We start from the raw sequence: 14,961 nt of genomic DNA, 5'->3' as shown, positions 1-14,961 counted from the left end.
CCGATAAAAGCCTGTTCCTTTAAGACTTTATTGATCTTTCTTCACAGCTTCTTTGATGTCAGAAATGTCAACAAGTATGCTGCGTAGAAGAGTGACTACCGGCATGATTTGTCGCCTCAGAACGATGGTATTACTCACGATGTGACGACGAGTTGTCATTCATTTATCTATTCTAGTTACTTAGTTAGAATTAAATGACAAGGTTACCAATCAATGAATCGCCTCCGCGGATTAATACTATCTTCCGTACCCCACGATATTGGTCGTTTAGTTATTGTGTTCAGCTGCTACACCCCTGACAGGGTTAGGCTCATAGATGTGGAAAGTGGGCATCCCTTGCCTCTTTGGTTAACAGCCTCTCCAAGCAGTGAAATATATTCAGGCTACGATTGTTCTGCTTTCCATTTCCTATGCTAGGCCTGAATACCGGTATACAAACTGTCTTGCTGAGCTCTCGTATCGCATCTTGCTGTCTATGTTGGAGATGCTTGCTATTATCTTTCGAATACGGCTGCATTATATTTTAGATTATGCCTTTCCAGTTGCCTATTTCGAAGGGCTGGGCAAAACTGCCCATCTTTTTTCCAGCACATCGAAAGCTAAATTCACGACTCGCATAAATCCCGGATTATATACGAGCACCTCTACTCTCAAAACGGCTTTGCTCAGTAATAAATATATTTAAGTTAACCGAAACATATCTATTTTAAGCACTTCGTGGACTGATTCTTTATGTGCTATCCCGTGCTTAGCCCTATCGGTTCCATCAACTGGAGTCCAGCGTGTTGCGTTCGCAAACCCGTGTCAGGATCAATATAGCAAAGTGGCCTGACATCTTTACTCAACATACGGATGCAGATAATGCAGTTCGTAGAGATTAGGAGCTAGCACATCGAGACTGTACAGAGCGGGAGTCGGCAATGATGACCATCACTACAGTGTGGAGTAGATAGTTTTGAGCACGCCGCCGTTATCGGCCGACGGCTGCGCCAGCGTTGAAGTGTTGGATCAGAGGAGCTGGAGGATACTTGAGCAGTACAGGGCGTATTCCAGCCTTCTTCAACTTTTTTTTTATTACATGCCTTTCTCCTTCAATACAGTGTAAAAACGGGTTTGGCGCTTGGTTAGTTTGAGTTAGGCCGAAGCGTTGGCTATTGGATTGCACAATTGATCCATCCAATCTTTACTTTCTCCTCCGCCCTTTCGAAGTTCCTTTCCCCATTGCTTCCTTAGTCATTTGGTCTTCCTGTTTGGTCAAGGCTTTTTCTGCTCCTTCCCTGCTTCCAAACCCCTCGGGGTTCTTTTTTCTTCTGTCCCTTTCCGTCGGAGTCTACGAACTTTTCCTATGCCAATTTCCCGTAGGCTGCCAGCAGTTAGTCGACCGCAGTTACGGGAAATCAATGAGGGAATTTAGGAAGGAATGCCCCCGCCGTGGCCTTCGCTTAAGCTGCTGCCGCTGCTACGGTCATGTGACATCAAGTCGTTCGTCTCTGAGAAACAAGTCGCGAAATAGACACACGTATAGCGGTCAGTTGTGGCCAGTATCAGGAGTGAGACACTACAGCTGGTACAGGTGGTGTTCTTCCTCGTTGTGCCCGAAGCTACAGGCCTAACCAGCGTAATCATATAAACAATTCTTGTTATTGCAGGCCTCTGTCCGGTCATGTATATAGATAGATAATTACTTATCTGATATAGAGTATCGTCATCAGAATCATCATTGTCAGTACGATCATCATCAACAGCAATATCATCGGGCTTGATACAAACATTGTACAGCACATTTGTTAATATGATTATATAGCTGCTTACTGTCGTAAAATTACCTTGCTTTGAGGTTAATGAAGTGCAAACGGTCGCAGACTTGAGTGAGTAACATATAAACCATCTTTTTAGGTTGGAACAGAGTTGCGTTGAATTGTATATGTTCAATACGAGCCGTAGCGGTACATGAAGCGAGTTTACATCTAGTCTAAGAGTCGGCATAATGTTTGTACAATAAGTGCATTGAGGAATTACAAAAAAAAAATATTACTTCAACTATTGTACTGTTTTTTTTTATAGAAAATAATTTATACACAGCCAGCGTTGGTTGGGCTTTAGTCTGATACTGGTTTTGGACCTATTTTCTCCACTTACCTTTGAAACCCAGCTGCTCTCTATTCCACTGGAACATATTTTCGGTAAGCAGGATTACATTTTCCCAGCGTAACGCTTTTTCGTGAAATTTTATCTCCTCGCAAAACTTCTGCGTATTTAGAACTGATTTTGCCAGTTTTCTTAAATTCTTATTTTAATCCATATATATATATATATATAATAGACGCATATACACAGATTCGACCTGATCGAGTGGTTCCTCAATGCATAGCCATAATTAACATAAGTACCATAATTGACGTAAAGCTAGTTACGCGCTAGTATAGAACATTGGGTTCAACTACTACGTTATACTTTACCAACAAACCTTTATTACCTTTGATATTTTCTATTCATTAATATGTCTTCTCTGGACACAATTACTGGGCATGACGGGTCGTGATCTACATTGCATACGCACGGCCGAATGTGTACGCAATAAAAAGAACGAATATATTCTTCTTAGGCACTTGTAAATGAGCGACGGTCCCAAGTGACTTGCTACCATTAGCTTAACGAACGGCTAACGAATGGCTTCGTAACGCGCTGGTAGACACGTCTGGCCGGCTAGTTTCGCCTAACTCTTCCGTTACCTTCATCTATGTATTCTTCCCATACTCAACCAGTGACACATCTGCCTCCGACACAGTCAGGCAACACTGAGCCGCATAAAGAGGCGTTCTCCAATCTGACCGACGGCGTCCTGAACAACAATACACCCAGCTGTTTTTGTTACTGCCGCTACTGCTTCTTGTGAAAATGGTAGGCTTCAATAGTAATCCATGTCGCCGCCTGGATATGTCGTTCGTAGCGTTGCGGCAAGCTCTAGTCAGTCATGTAACAGCAAGCGGCCCGGATAGAAAAGCATTGTTTAGCTGTATCACAAGATAAGCCATGGAGCGCTGCCCAGTATTGCCAATTGAACATAACAAAGAAATCGGACGAACCTTTTTTTTCCTCTATTTTAAGGCTTCTCCTTTTTTGTTTTCTATCGCCTTGACTCACTGCGGAATCGTTTACGCGTCCCCTAAATTATCAGCCTATGCTCCACCTTCGCCCGAACGAGTTTCTGCGTTTGGTTAACGTTATTTTTCTGGGTTAGCTGTAGGTTTTCTCTAATTGTTGTTTTTTTCGTATGCGCCCTACGATTAGGCTAGAGGTTGGCTGAAACTGATTTGACACGTGCAAATGGAGGGGCGGTCTGTAATGAAGACACGAGCATTGGGTGAAAAAGAATTGAACACACAATAGACAGCTACTGGCAACTCACATTTAGCTTAGATTGAAGTTCCTAGGTGTAATCATTTGCGTAGTGAACTCGAACTTTGGTAAGACAGTTTTTTTAAATTTTTAATCAGTCATTACTATTGCCTAATTGCCTGTCGCCAATTTAACGGTAACTTATCTTGGAGTCAGAGGTATCTTCGATATCGTATTCTGATTTGGCTAATTGTTCTATGAAAAAGTTATCAAAATTTTGAGGTAAATAGTAACCTATGGGAGCAATGTTTGACAAATATAATGATACACAAAAAGCCTTTAAGTGTAATTCTTACATTTTTACCGTTATGGTTTCTGTGAGATCGAGCATTGTCAGCCAATGGCAGTAGCATACCTCTCTCTACGAACCTAGGTTGCTTTTTTTTTTTGTTGATAATATGCTTCAGCTTTCTTTGACTTATGAACCTGTAATAGACAAAAGTTGCATTAGATCACCAAACATATAGCATAAAGCTTTGATGCCGTATATTTTTTAGGATGTTGCTCTGACAGTGTCGTTACATCTACCTAATGATAATACCATCTGCCGTTATGGTACAGAATCATTTTTCTTGTTACGATCAAAAATTGGTGTAAGCATAGGTAACTGTCGGAACGTAAGAGCTAAAAATAAAGGAAACACAAAGATCCCCCATCAAATCATCAAATGTTACTATTTGACCAAAATGAAAAAATGTTACTTTTATGTACCTGAAAGCTGAGTGCTCTAGTTATACGCTTAGAGTTGTATCCTAGCTCCTCGTAGTCGCCTTTAGGGAAAATTTTCCACAAGACCTATTCTCGACTTGAAAATTCCTTTTTTGAGCTTTTATAGTTAACGGCTCAATGTGTAAAATCTGCTAGTAAATTTTTCAAGCAATGTTAATATGGCGATAATAGTAGTTTCAAGTTGAACTTTATCTTCGTGCAGATTTGACTGAGAGATTTCGACCGACTGCAGCTTGACTGCTAGGAACGCGGATAACGATATCCGAAAGATGGTTATAAATTTCAAAAGGTGGAGACGCCTCTTAAATATAAAAAAAGATTAATAAAACGGCATCATATTGAAATAAAAGAAAGTAATGTTTGTCATGTTCCATACTAAACCAATACGCAACAAATGTCTTGTTGTAAATAGAATGTTATGATGTGTAGTTTTGTTCACCTAAATTTTCCTTTATATTTACATGTTTAGCAATTGTGATAATGTAGATCTAAATCTAATAACATGTTGCTAGGTGAAGCTCCGTCCTGTTACAGCGCAGAGGTAGCTGCTGCCCAAAGAGAAATAGGTTTGATTCTGTACTCGGATCCGACCGCGGCATACTCTTGGTCTCGTCGTAGACAAACGAAACCGTGATAAATAACACGTGAAACTTAATATAGCCTAGAATTCAGACCAGATATAGTCAGATTTCAATCAGGCTCTATGTCAGAGGGGTTTTGAACACGAGACAAAGTGAAATTTGACATATAGGTGAAAAACGGTTTTAATATTAAAATTTCTAAGACGTCGATTTATACACAGACTCTTAATTAGAAAAAATGTCATCTACAGACGTTATCGAAGAGCTAATATGGTTTTAATCGTAAGTCTGCCTTTTCTAAATTAAAATAACCATCTTTGGAAGTGATACATCTAACACTCAATACTGCATTTCTAGATAAAATTGAAATATTCCGACGAACTCCTTATAGGTATTACTAATATATAGGAAAGCAGTATTTCCTAGCTGCCAAGAGCTAACCTCGCGTGAGTTTGGCGGCCGCTTGCCCTCTACCAAATCTAGCCTAACATAAATTCGACATATTAAAGATATTCATTCTTGACAATCTATGTTCCTTTTACAAATAAAATCCTGATGATAAACATGATGGACCTAAAAAAAGGCAATCCTGCTATTTTCGAAGTATTCAAGTTTTAGTGCAACATATCGAAGTTACACACATACTCCTCAACGCCGTGTTTCTCCCTCTCTCTCGCCCTCCCCCTCTCCAGCCCTCTCTCTCTCTCTCTCTCTCGCTCTATATATATATATATATATATATATATATATATATATATACAGACAGCATATAAAACTGGTATGTAGCCGACATAAGTTTGGTAGTAATGGCAGCGCACTATTTGTTTCGCAACACCGTTTCAGTCTCTATAAGAAGTAACTATTGAAGATAAGAAGGTTTTTCCTGACGCTAACAAGTTCTCCAGCTTTCGATTATTATACGACTCACGTGCATGTGTTCATATTTTCTATTAGTATATCTCTTTCTTATTGGTAACTTTGATTAGATTAATAAGTAAGTTAGGAGCTTCTCTGTACTTAACAAGTTATTTAATTATGTGATAACCGTTTACTGGTTACCAAATTGTACCTTGGGACAGTGTCAGCTAGTGCTTTCAGTATTTATTGCATTTATACTGCCGTATGGCCATACACAACGCGTGATCTAAGTTACTTCAATAGCTTTTTAGCCTCGGTCAACAGTGAAGTAAACTAAATACCGAAAACGTACCTTTGCTACCTAGACTAAACGTAAATTTCGTTCTCGACACAACAAAATTGCGATTACAATCGACTTAAAGAGGAAAGTAAACGCCTCCTGATATTACATCGAAGTAGACAAAGAGTAGAATATCGGCGAAAAGGCAAGGGGTTCAAAAAAGACCCGAAAACCTAGGCTTGTTCATCGTCCAGCGGTATAATTTCATATAGATTAATATCTCTATTGTTGTACTGCTTAAATCACTGCCCTTCGTGCTGCCCGCTGCTGTCATCCTCGTCATTGCTGCTGTTATAACTGGTCTGAGTTGTCTTTACCCCGTAGTTCGTTTGCCCCTGGCTCTACTTGTGTTGTTTTTGGTCGACTTGTCTCCCTCGAATCGCTGCTAACGCTTATTACAGGCCCTGTTTGCTCAACTACTGCTGCCAATGTTCCTTCTTTCCTCGCCTCGTTGCCTTGCACTAAGACGGTGCAAAATTCTTACTGCAAAGTCCCTGCGCCGCTGATACTCTAACCTTTGCCGCTGCTTACCGTCAACTTGCCTGGATGAGCGCGCCCGTGTCCATGGCACCCCTCCGTAGTTGAAGCCGCATGGTTGTTCCCATAGTATTTTCCTTGCTTCTCCGGACATTTCTGATCCCTTCAGAGTATCCGTGCTTCTCTGAGTGCTATGCTTTATTTTACCGTTCGGAGACGACCCAATGGCCTGTTCTCGTGGCCTGTCCCGATCTGCATCCAAGCGGAAAACTATCTCCACTTGCCGATTTATTTTTATTTTCGTCAACTCAACGACTGATCTTTCGGTGTGTGGCCAACGCTAGCGCAACATCACTGTAGCAGGATTACTAAGGAACGGGTTGATACCAGCACAATACAATTTGGAGAGATGTCTTAGGGACAATTTGGTGTTCTCATTTGCTGGCAGGTCTCTGTAAAGGGCTTAATAGATCTATGGAGATAGAAGTATTGGTACTATCGACTGCTTCTGCTAACTATGCCAATTGTGTTTAATTGTTGTTTGTATCATTTCTATCTATGACCATCTTTAGCATGGACGTCGAAGTACCTCTTCGGTTATAAGAGGATTCAGAGTGCTGTCACACACAGACATGTACTAAGCATCAACCCCAACGAAATTCACTTGTCCTCAAAAATTGCCAAAAAAAATTAAATATAGCATATATACCTTAATAATCGCATCAATTCTCACGGTTATTGTGCTGCTGCTGGCCCCCACATTAGTTGAGTAGTTTATTACATGCTTTTGTCTAGTTCCCACGGGAGCGAATCTAAAAACCTGTGCAGAAGGCCTATCAATACGTCATCGTAGGCTTAGCAATCAACCTAGTATAGAGTAACATAATAGTACCAAGCAATGATAGAATAATAACAAGCTCCATCTTCTTCCCTATTTTTCACCTTGCTTACGATACTCTCGTTATCTTTGTGATTATTAGGCAAAGGATCATTAACAGGTTCATGCTGTGTATCTGTTCCTGTAGATGTCTCGCGACAGAGAGTGAATACCCACCATTACCCGCATAGTAACCCGCTCTATCCGTTACCCGTTGTTGATCGCCTTCTAGCCCAGCTGAAACTGCCTTTTCAGTTTACTTCGTAAGGCCATCCACTCTGTCTCCTACGTCCCAATAAAGATAACGGTACTAGAGTATTGCTATTCTTACAACTCGCTTACATAGGCGCTAGGTCAATTATAAGTCGCAGACTACCTCAAAGTGCATTCTCCTGTGCATCCATATTTTCATATCCCATCCCACCACGTGGCCAGCGCTGCTGCGCATCCACCAAATGTCCTCGAGTGTCTGATTCGGTTACGAAGCCCGAGTAGCAACCTTTCTACGTATCTTTAACGGCGCTGGCTTTTGCCATTCTATCGTCACAGGCCAATCCTCTGTTTCTACGCAGATATGGCTGTTGTGACGGACGAATACAGGCGTATCACTATCCTTGCAATGGATTGGGGACGAATGGGACCATGATCCAAGAAACTGTGCTGGTATCAGTGATGCCGTGCTGACTGCTTGCAACCGATAGCAGTAGGACAGGTGAAGTTATGGTGATACCAGCGTTGCTGCAACTACAAGACGAGCCACTTAGCAAAGTCTGAGAGATTCATCACTAACCAAGCGAGAGAGCCTGTGTAGGTTTCTTTTACGCAGATTCGAAGCCTGGTGAACGTCTGCCTTTGCTCTATTGTCGACGTATCTTTCTTTTTTTTTCTGAATGTTTCGTTGAGCTTTTAATGAGCCATACGTACGGAAAAATTGTACATGACATCCACAGCTGCTCTTACTACAGCGCCGTTACTGCCACTGGCCAGCATTGCTGCTAAAAGAATGAATTTACTGCTTTTTTGACTCTAAACCAGATACGTATAGTTGTTTACATCTGGAAAAAGGTCAGTCAACAATAAGTGCCGATTTTTCTCTAAACCTCGGGATAATTTGATTTAATTTTTTTAAATATTGTGAGAAATGGTAAGCTGTTGTTTGTATTATATTTTTATATTCGTATTCAGTTCACTGCAATATTACGGAGCTGTGTTGGTGTTAATAACAATCATATTGACAAAAAATTTCTCTTCTCAAGGGACACGAGTAGAAAATGCGCTCGCTACTGTGCCTTGTCTCACGCTAGAATGACGAGAACAGGAAGTCTGAGGAACGGGACGCAGTGATCGTTTCTTGCGTCACTTATTTTACGTTATGCTTGTCCCATAATTAATACACTAACTTGTAGATATAACAAAGCCTCTGAAAGCTACGTGCAGTAGACAAACAGTGAAAGGTTTGTTAGTTGTCTGTGTGTTTGCCGTTTTATTGCTTTGTTATCCGTCTAGACAGGAGGGTCCGTGTCGGGCAGTGTAGGTTCTTCTAACGTGAATACTGAAGAAGACACAGTTCTCAAGGTCTACTGTGCAAAGTCCAAGGCATCGCGGCGACGATTTTTAAAAGCGTCCACGAGACACCACAAAATTCTTACTTACTCGTCAACTCGTTTCGACGGCGAAAATATTGCCCTACGTCAGCCAAAACAACACTCGTATATGTGAAAGGCCTCATAGGTGCAGTGATCCTTTTAATTGGAAGAAGCTAGCCCTTGCCAAGCACCATTCAGTGCCTCTGAGGATTTATAGTGGTGGCAACAGCTGCTTCGAGATGCGGGAAACAATCTGTCTTAGCTGGTTAGTTGAGCTGATTCCCTTAGTCAGAGCAGGACAAGGACCTCAAGCAGGATCGCTTTCGCCATTACAAAATGACACCGTTTGCGTTCAGTGGTAGCGTAAAGGCAGCCGAAGTTCTATCGCTCCCAATATAAAACACAAGAAACACACCCGTGTCATGTTATTCACATTGGAAGGAATGGTTATCCTCACATATATATCGATATATACACACATTAACAAAGAACGATAGAAAACTATTCTGGATAGTAATGCTTTAGAGGGGTGGCTGAACAGTGAACACGAAAAGTTGAACTTGGACTAAACTTCCTGTTACTGTGCATTCATTGAAGGTTATTAGGGTAAGTGTAGATTACTGGGGACCCAAAGCCTTTCACAAGTGAATGCTTGAAAGAACACTTAAGTGCAGAAAGTTCGAAAGTCTTTTGGTAATGATATTTAGTATAGCAGATATACGAATCGAAGCGGGATAATAGATAAACATTATAATAAATAGGGTAGAGAAAGATTTGTTTCGTCAAACAAACTAGTAATAAACAAATCTTGTATTTGAAAAAAAACGATGAAAATGGTAATTGTAAATCAGCGTAACTAAGAGATTCAGTTCATCCGAAACCAAAACCTAGAATGCATCACATATGAGTGTATCGCCTTATAACATTTTTCATTGGGAATAATAACGAATTGTGTCCGATCCATCAGTCGCTCGTGGATCGGCAATACTCAAACTTAAAAGAAAATTAGATTCTGGTTATGTCAAAACATCCGCCTCTTTGTACACTGTCATCCTCGGTTATTATCAGTTAAGCGATATATAATTGTAATGGCTACTTCACGATAATGTCAATAATTGACACCTCAATGCGAACGAGACGAGAGGTTTCGGCCTTGCCTATTACTGATTCAGGCACGCTTGCAACAACTGTACCTGTCACCCATAAAACCGTGCCGTGAACATCGCTTCGTGCTATAGTAAATCTTCTTCAAGATGGCAACAGAGGATTGGTATTGGTTACTTTAGTCGATAGCGAACGATTAACAATGTATCAACAGCAAATCATATACCTCTTTCGCTTGCAATAAGTTCAAAATGCTTATGTATATTAATATAGGAAAAAACGTGTTTGTTTTTTAACAACAGAATGAAGGACACCGTAGCGTACTTTGTTGTAAAGGCAGGCATCATCGCTCCGGTCTCAGCATTGTGTGTACTGCAGTATTACGTCACGTATGGTTTTCATATTCATAAGCTTCTTCATCCTCTGACATGTGATGGCAATCGACTCTATATCCTCGATGATTATTCTTCGATTGATCAATTAGCAAACAAAAGGGGTTTGTGTTTTCAAAATTGAGTTATGAGAACTTGAGAAATCCACTGATGATCTGGTCGGTGTATGTTGGATGTTAACTATAAGCAAGAACTCTGCCCGAGCGATTGTTACGAAGTGGACTGATATTCAGTCTAAAACGACACGTTAAGAAAACGATTTAAGAGAATAGATCGATCTCAACAGATATCGAAAGTTTTCTAAGCAAGCAAACAAACAAACAAACCATCCCTTAACCTAATAACTCCTATACGTCGTTTGCGGAGTTTTAATCAGCCAGGTACTGGTCCAATGTAAATGCTAAAGGAGTATCGAACGCGAAGTAAAATAGGCTATATTTGGTCGTGGGAAGTGCAGTTGACTTCTCGATTTGACAGTAGAATTTTCCGAGCTTATGTCGTAAAGACAAATGCTTTTTAGTACCAATAAAATCATTCTACGAAAATTAAGCCCCTGCCACTCAGTTGAATTAGAGGTAGAAAAGTCCACTGAAGAAAAAAAAATAACAGAAAAAAACATATCCAAGATAGCCGGAGCGAAAAGTAGTTTATCTTAGTGTACTAACACTCAAAAGTGTGAAATACGTATACGTACTGCCCTTATGCTCATTAAGTTAAGTTTAGAGCTTAGGGACGGTCTGCTATTAGAAACTACAAACGGAAGCATCAAGTGTATATTTCGTTCGTATACTCGCTCGATCCAGAGATTTGCTGAAACAGAACTACGGATGTTTATTATATGCAGTTATTGTTATTGATTCATATATGGCTGGGAAAAAGTGGCCATGACATCATACTAGCGCATGTGATATGTAGTGTAAAAAGGACGTACAAAAAGCGCAGCTAACTTCAACAATGACGTAAGTATTTAGTCAGTTAGTCAGTCAGTCAGTCACTTTCCACCCATTACCTGCTCGTTGCACACTGTTGTTTATATTTGTTCTACTTCTGTTATTTTTTTTTGTCGAATTGTGCCGCCAACGCGCTTCTGATGGCTGTATTATTACCGATAATTAAACAGGACAACGTGTTTCAGCGACCCAGACCTGAAGAGCACGTTCATCGTGAAGGTTCGGGATTTTGTGCACGATGAGAGGGGCATAATAGGGCGTTTGAGGGGTGAAGAATGACGCCCAAACAGTGGACGAGTGCAAAACCTTCAGCCAATGATTAACTCATTGAACCCGTCTTACTGGTTCGATTTGCCCCTGTAGAACGAAAAATCACTGGAAACAGGGAATGGCATGAATTCGTCGTTAGAACTTTAATGGCTAACATCGGATCTGTAATTACGTTGGCCCTAGATGCTAGCTTTCTACTGGAGTCGAGTCGATGTTTGTGACGTATGAAAACAACAGTCATATTAAATACTCCTTATATATTGATAAATTTTGCAAGATTTTGGATCATGCGACGATGTTTTTTTGTATTTATAGTTATACATTCAATTTATCATTACATACAGGTTAGACGTTACATGAAATATAGGCTATATGCGAGCCTGCATCTGCAGTATCGGCAGAATTGCGCCAAAGCCGATAGAATCGAACATTATTAAGGCCGTCAGGATATCCTACGTAGACAAGTTAATAACAGCACTATTAAAGTACGTCTCATAAAAATAGCATAATTTGCTAGAGGAAATCACTTCCATAAAGTCAACTGACTAGTCAAGGTCACTGGGATCGGTCAATCAAGTTCCAACGTCGATACTGACCGCTATTTCTGTTGGGTTCATCCAAGGCGACGTGCGTTTGGATGCGTGGCCAGTATTACAACGGAGCAGACTCCAGGTCTTTGTTCACGTACTACAATGACTTGTGCAACAGTGGGAGCAGCAGCTCTGGTTTTCTCGCAACAAGATTTTCTATATGTGTCAAATAATGCTCAAATTGAAGCCTGCATCTACTGAGATGTTACGGCGAGATCGAGTGGACGTCTTGCAGACCGACCTGTTATTGTCTGTTGGTGCATGAGAAGTAAATCGGCCAGAGAGTGGGCCTACTGCGTAAGCATACGGATCTTGTGCTGATTCAGGTAACTGTCTAAAGAGTGGTGGTGAGCTATTGGAAGTTCCGACCTTCCCACAATTGTCGACGGCCTAATCTAACATTCATCGATATTAAGGGTAACTAACCTTGCCCTGTGTCCATCAATGTAGCACGTCCAGTTCGACATTCATGCCTGCCTGCCTGCCTGCGTCGCTATACTTATAACAAGCTTGCTGAGATAGAAGCTAACAATAGTTCCATTAAAAAGCTGGATCACAACTGTATACGTCGATTGCATGCGGGTATTGTAAGGAGGAAATGACCTAATTTACGACCCAGACATTTGTTACAGCTCTAGGAAATTACATTCTTGTTGAGATGTCACACTGTTCAGTTTGCTAGTTCTGTGTGTTTTAATTAGATATATAATGAGTTGGCTTTTTTTGTAAAAATTACATATATATAATTATGAATTTATATAATAAAACACATACTTACACCGAACGAAAAAAAAGCCGATTTCAAAAACCTGCAAGTAATTAGCTAAGCATATTAGGCGTCCACACTCTCAAATATTTTGCTTGACTGACGCCAGCAGCTAAATGTATTTGTTTTATTACTGTTTGCATTTAAGATTTGTTAAAATAATAAATAGATAACTTAAAATTATCATTAGAATTTCTACAAATTTATAGCATACCTCTTGATTTCCCAGCCCTACTAACTGTTGTTGACTGGACGAATAGGGAGGGAGATAGGTTCAAAAATAATTTAGATATCTAGATACTTTTTTTGTGATTCGTTTCCCTATAACACGATGTAAACCTTCGTAATTTAATGCATTCTAATGTTCCGTCCCTCTCTTCTATTTTCTCATTCACCTTCCCGTTAACGGATCTAGTGGTTTATGCGATCGTCGTAAAATGGATTAATGCGCAATTAACGCGGTGACCACAATTTACGTTCGCAAGTGGGGCGCAGTCGTCATTGCGGAATCGTTGAGCTTTCACCCTGAAGTAGATTTTTATGGTCCTTGGCCAGCGAAGTCGGACGAGCGGGAATGCGTAGGCAGCTTCTCGTTACCTAGGCCTACCGATCCATGGATCAGCGGAGAAGAAATCCGATCACAACTGTACCCTGACGGGATTCTGGCCTTGCCTTCGTGCAAACATCTGGCGAACAGACCGTTTTCGCCTGATCCTTATATGCGTTTTTACGGGCACGCAACTATGGTAAGCCAAAAAAAATGCGACCGTTGCTGAACGCAATGACCTGACATACGGTGATGGTTAACAGCGCCATAATAAAAACAACTAAAAATATTATCATGACGACTGTTGCAAAGACGACGACGTCCAGAGCAACTATCACTACAACTGCATCTCTCGTCGCGGGTTATACGACCAAATGACACCCATTAGTTTCATAAGATGCAGACCTTCCTCTCTGGAGGAAATGCGATCCAATGCAGTGCCGATAGTCCAACGCCATCGCCTCCTTCCTTCACGTTCCTCTTTGCCAGAGCAATCGTTCGACCGGTCCAAGTCCGAGACATCGAGTTTGTTCGGCGTTAGAAGACGCGAACGACTTTTTGAACAGCAACCGAAGTCGGCTGCAAAATCGCATGCCACGAAACAGAAGCAGGAGTGAATAACTTCAAACGTGGGAGGTTAAAGGCCCAGTTACGATGAACAGAAGCAAACGAGAGAAAAAAACACTAAACGTGAATAAAGTCACTTGTCTAATTAATTGCAAGCTTCCTTCCTGCTTTAGCGCGTCGCAGGGCGCTTTAGAAAGAAACAGGTAAAAAAAGAGGGGAAGTACTAGGTTGGGAAATGATTTTTTGCCGCGTTCATTTCCATTGTTCCTTTATCACTGGCGTCTACGTTCACGAAACAGCACGGTGACATTTGACACGGACCATCGAACAGCAACAGGAATAGCGGCCTTTCACTTTAGCTTATAGAGGCACATTTTATACGGGGTAAAGAGAAATGGAAACTGGAGTTAAGTTTAGGGAAAAAAAACATAGCGCAAAATGGAGACATCTCATGGAGAAAAAGGTTAAAAAACTGTTGTTGGTAAAAACTTTTGGTTAAAAAAAACTAACACAAGGCCAAATATTTCACTGATATTGGGCTTTGTGTTAGTCCAAGGGCCGCTTAGGACTAATACAAAGCACTGCTGGGTCTGTAGGCTAAATTTTACCAACGAACTGGCGTGCGTATGCATGTGTGTTCGCGTGTGTACCTGTATATCTTTGTGCATGTATGTTTGCGTACGTGTGCATGGCTGTGCGTATGCCTCTGCACGTGTATATACTCTTTATGAGGCGTATTAAGAGTTAGGTTGAAAAAAATTCGCTTGCTGCGGTGAAGAGGTTGACAGAATAGAAGAAATCGGGGAAAAGTAAAACACGGTATTTTTTAAACCTCATTCAGTAAGAAAGTAATTTTTCTTTCTCACTGCTATGTTTAAAATCAACAGCATGGAAAATCAAAATAGACCGCTCGAAAACAGTCAGATTA

At 40.8% G+C, this 14,961-nt stretch overlaps 2 long non-coding RNA genes across 6 annotated transcripts; one reads left to right on the top strand and one right to left on the bottom strand.

Annotated features, from left to right (window-relative positions):
* Positions 1-2,396: 2,396 nt before the first annotated feature.
* Positions 2,397-11,600, bottom strand: LOC111260385 (uncharacterized). 4 transcript variants are annotated; one of them, XR_015311044.1, is made up of 4 exons: positions 11,450-11,531; positions 6,439-8,005; positions 3,696-3,825; positions 2,397-3,340 (listed from the first exon to the last, which is right to left on the bottom strand). It is a non-coding gene; the product is annotated as an uncharacterized LOC111260385 (long non-coding RNA). The 4 variants fall into 4 exon arrangements; XR_015311042.1 differs by lacking the exon at positions 6,439-8,005 and having other exon boundaries at positions 11,489-11,600; XR_002680310.2 differs by lacking the exon at positions 6,439-8,005 and having other exon boundaries at positions 11,450-11,582.
* Positions 7,976-14,182, top strand: LOC111260386 (uncharacterized). 2 transcript variants are annotated; one of them, XR_002680311.2, is made up of 3 exons: positions 7,976-8,068; positions 8,768-12,479; positions 13,335-14,182. It is a non-coding gene; the product is annotated as an uncharacterized LOC111260386 (long non-coding RNA). The 2 variants fall into 2 exon arrangements; XR_015311045.1 differs by having other exon boundaries at positions 8,000-8,326; positions 8,518-12,479.
* The last annotated feature ends 779 nt before the right edge of the window (positions 14,183-14,961 follow it).

This window comes from Varroa jacobsoni, unplaced genomic scaffold (assembly GCF_002532875.2).
Source record: "Varroa jacobsoni isolate VJ856 unplaced genomic scaffold, vjacob_1.0 scaffold_433, whole genome shotgun sequence".
Lineage (NCBI taxonomy): Eukaryota > Metazoa > Arthropoda > Arachnida > Mesostigmata > Varroidae > Varroa > Varroa jacobsoni.
This window is presented reverse-complemented; position numbering and strand designations above follow the sequence as displayed.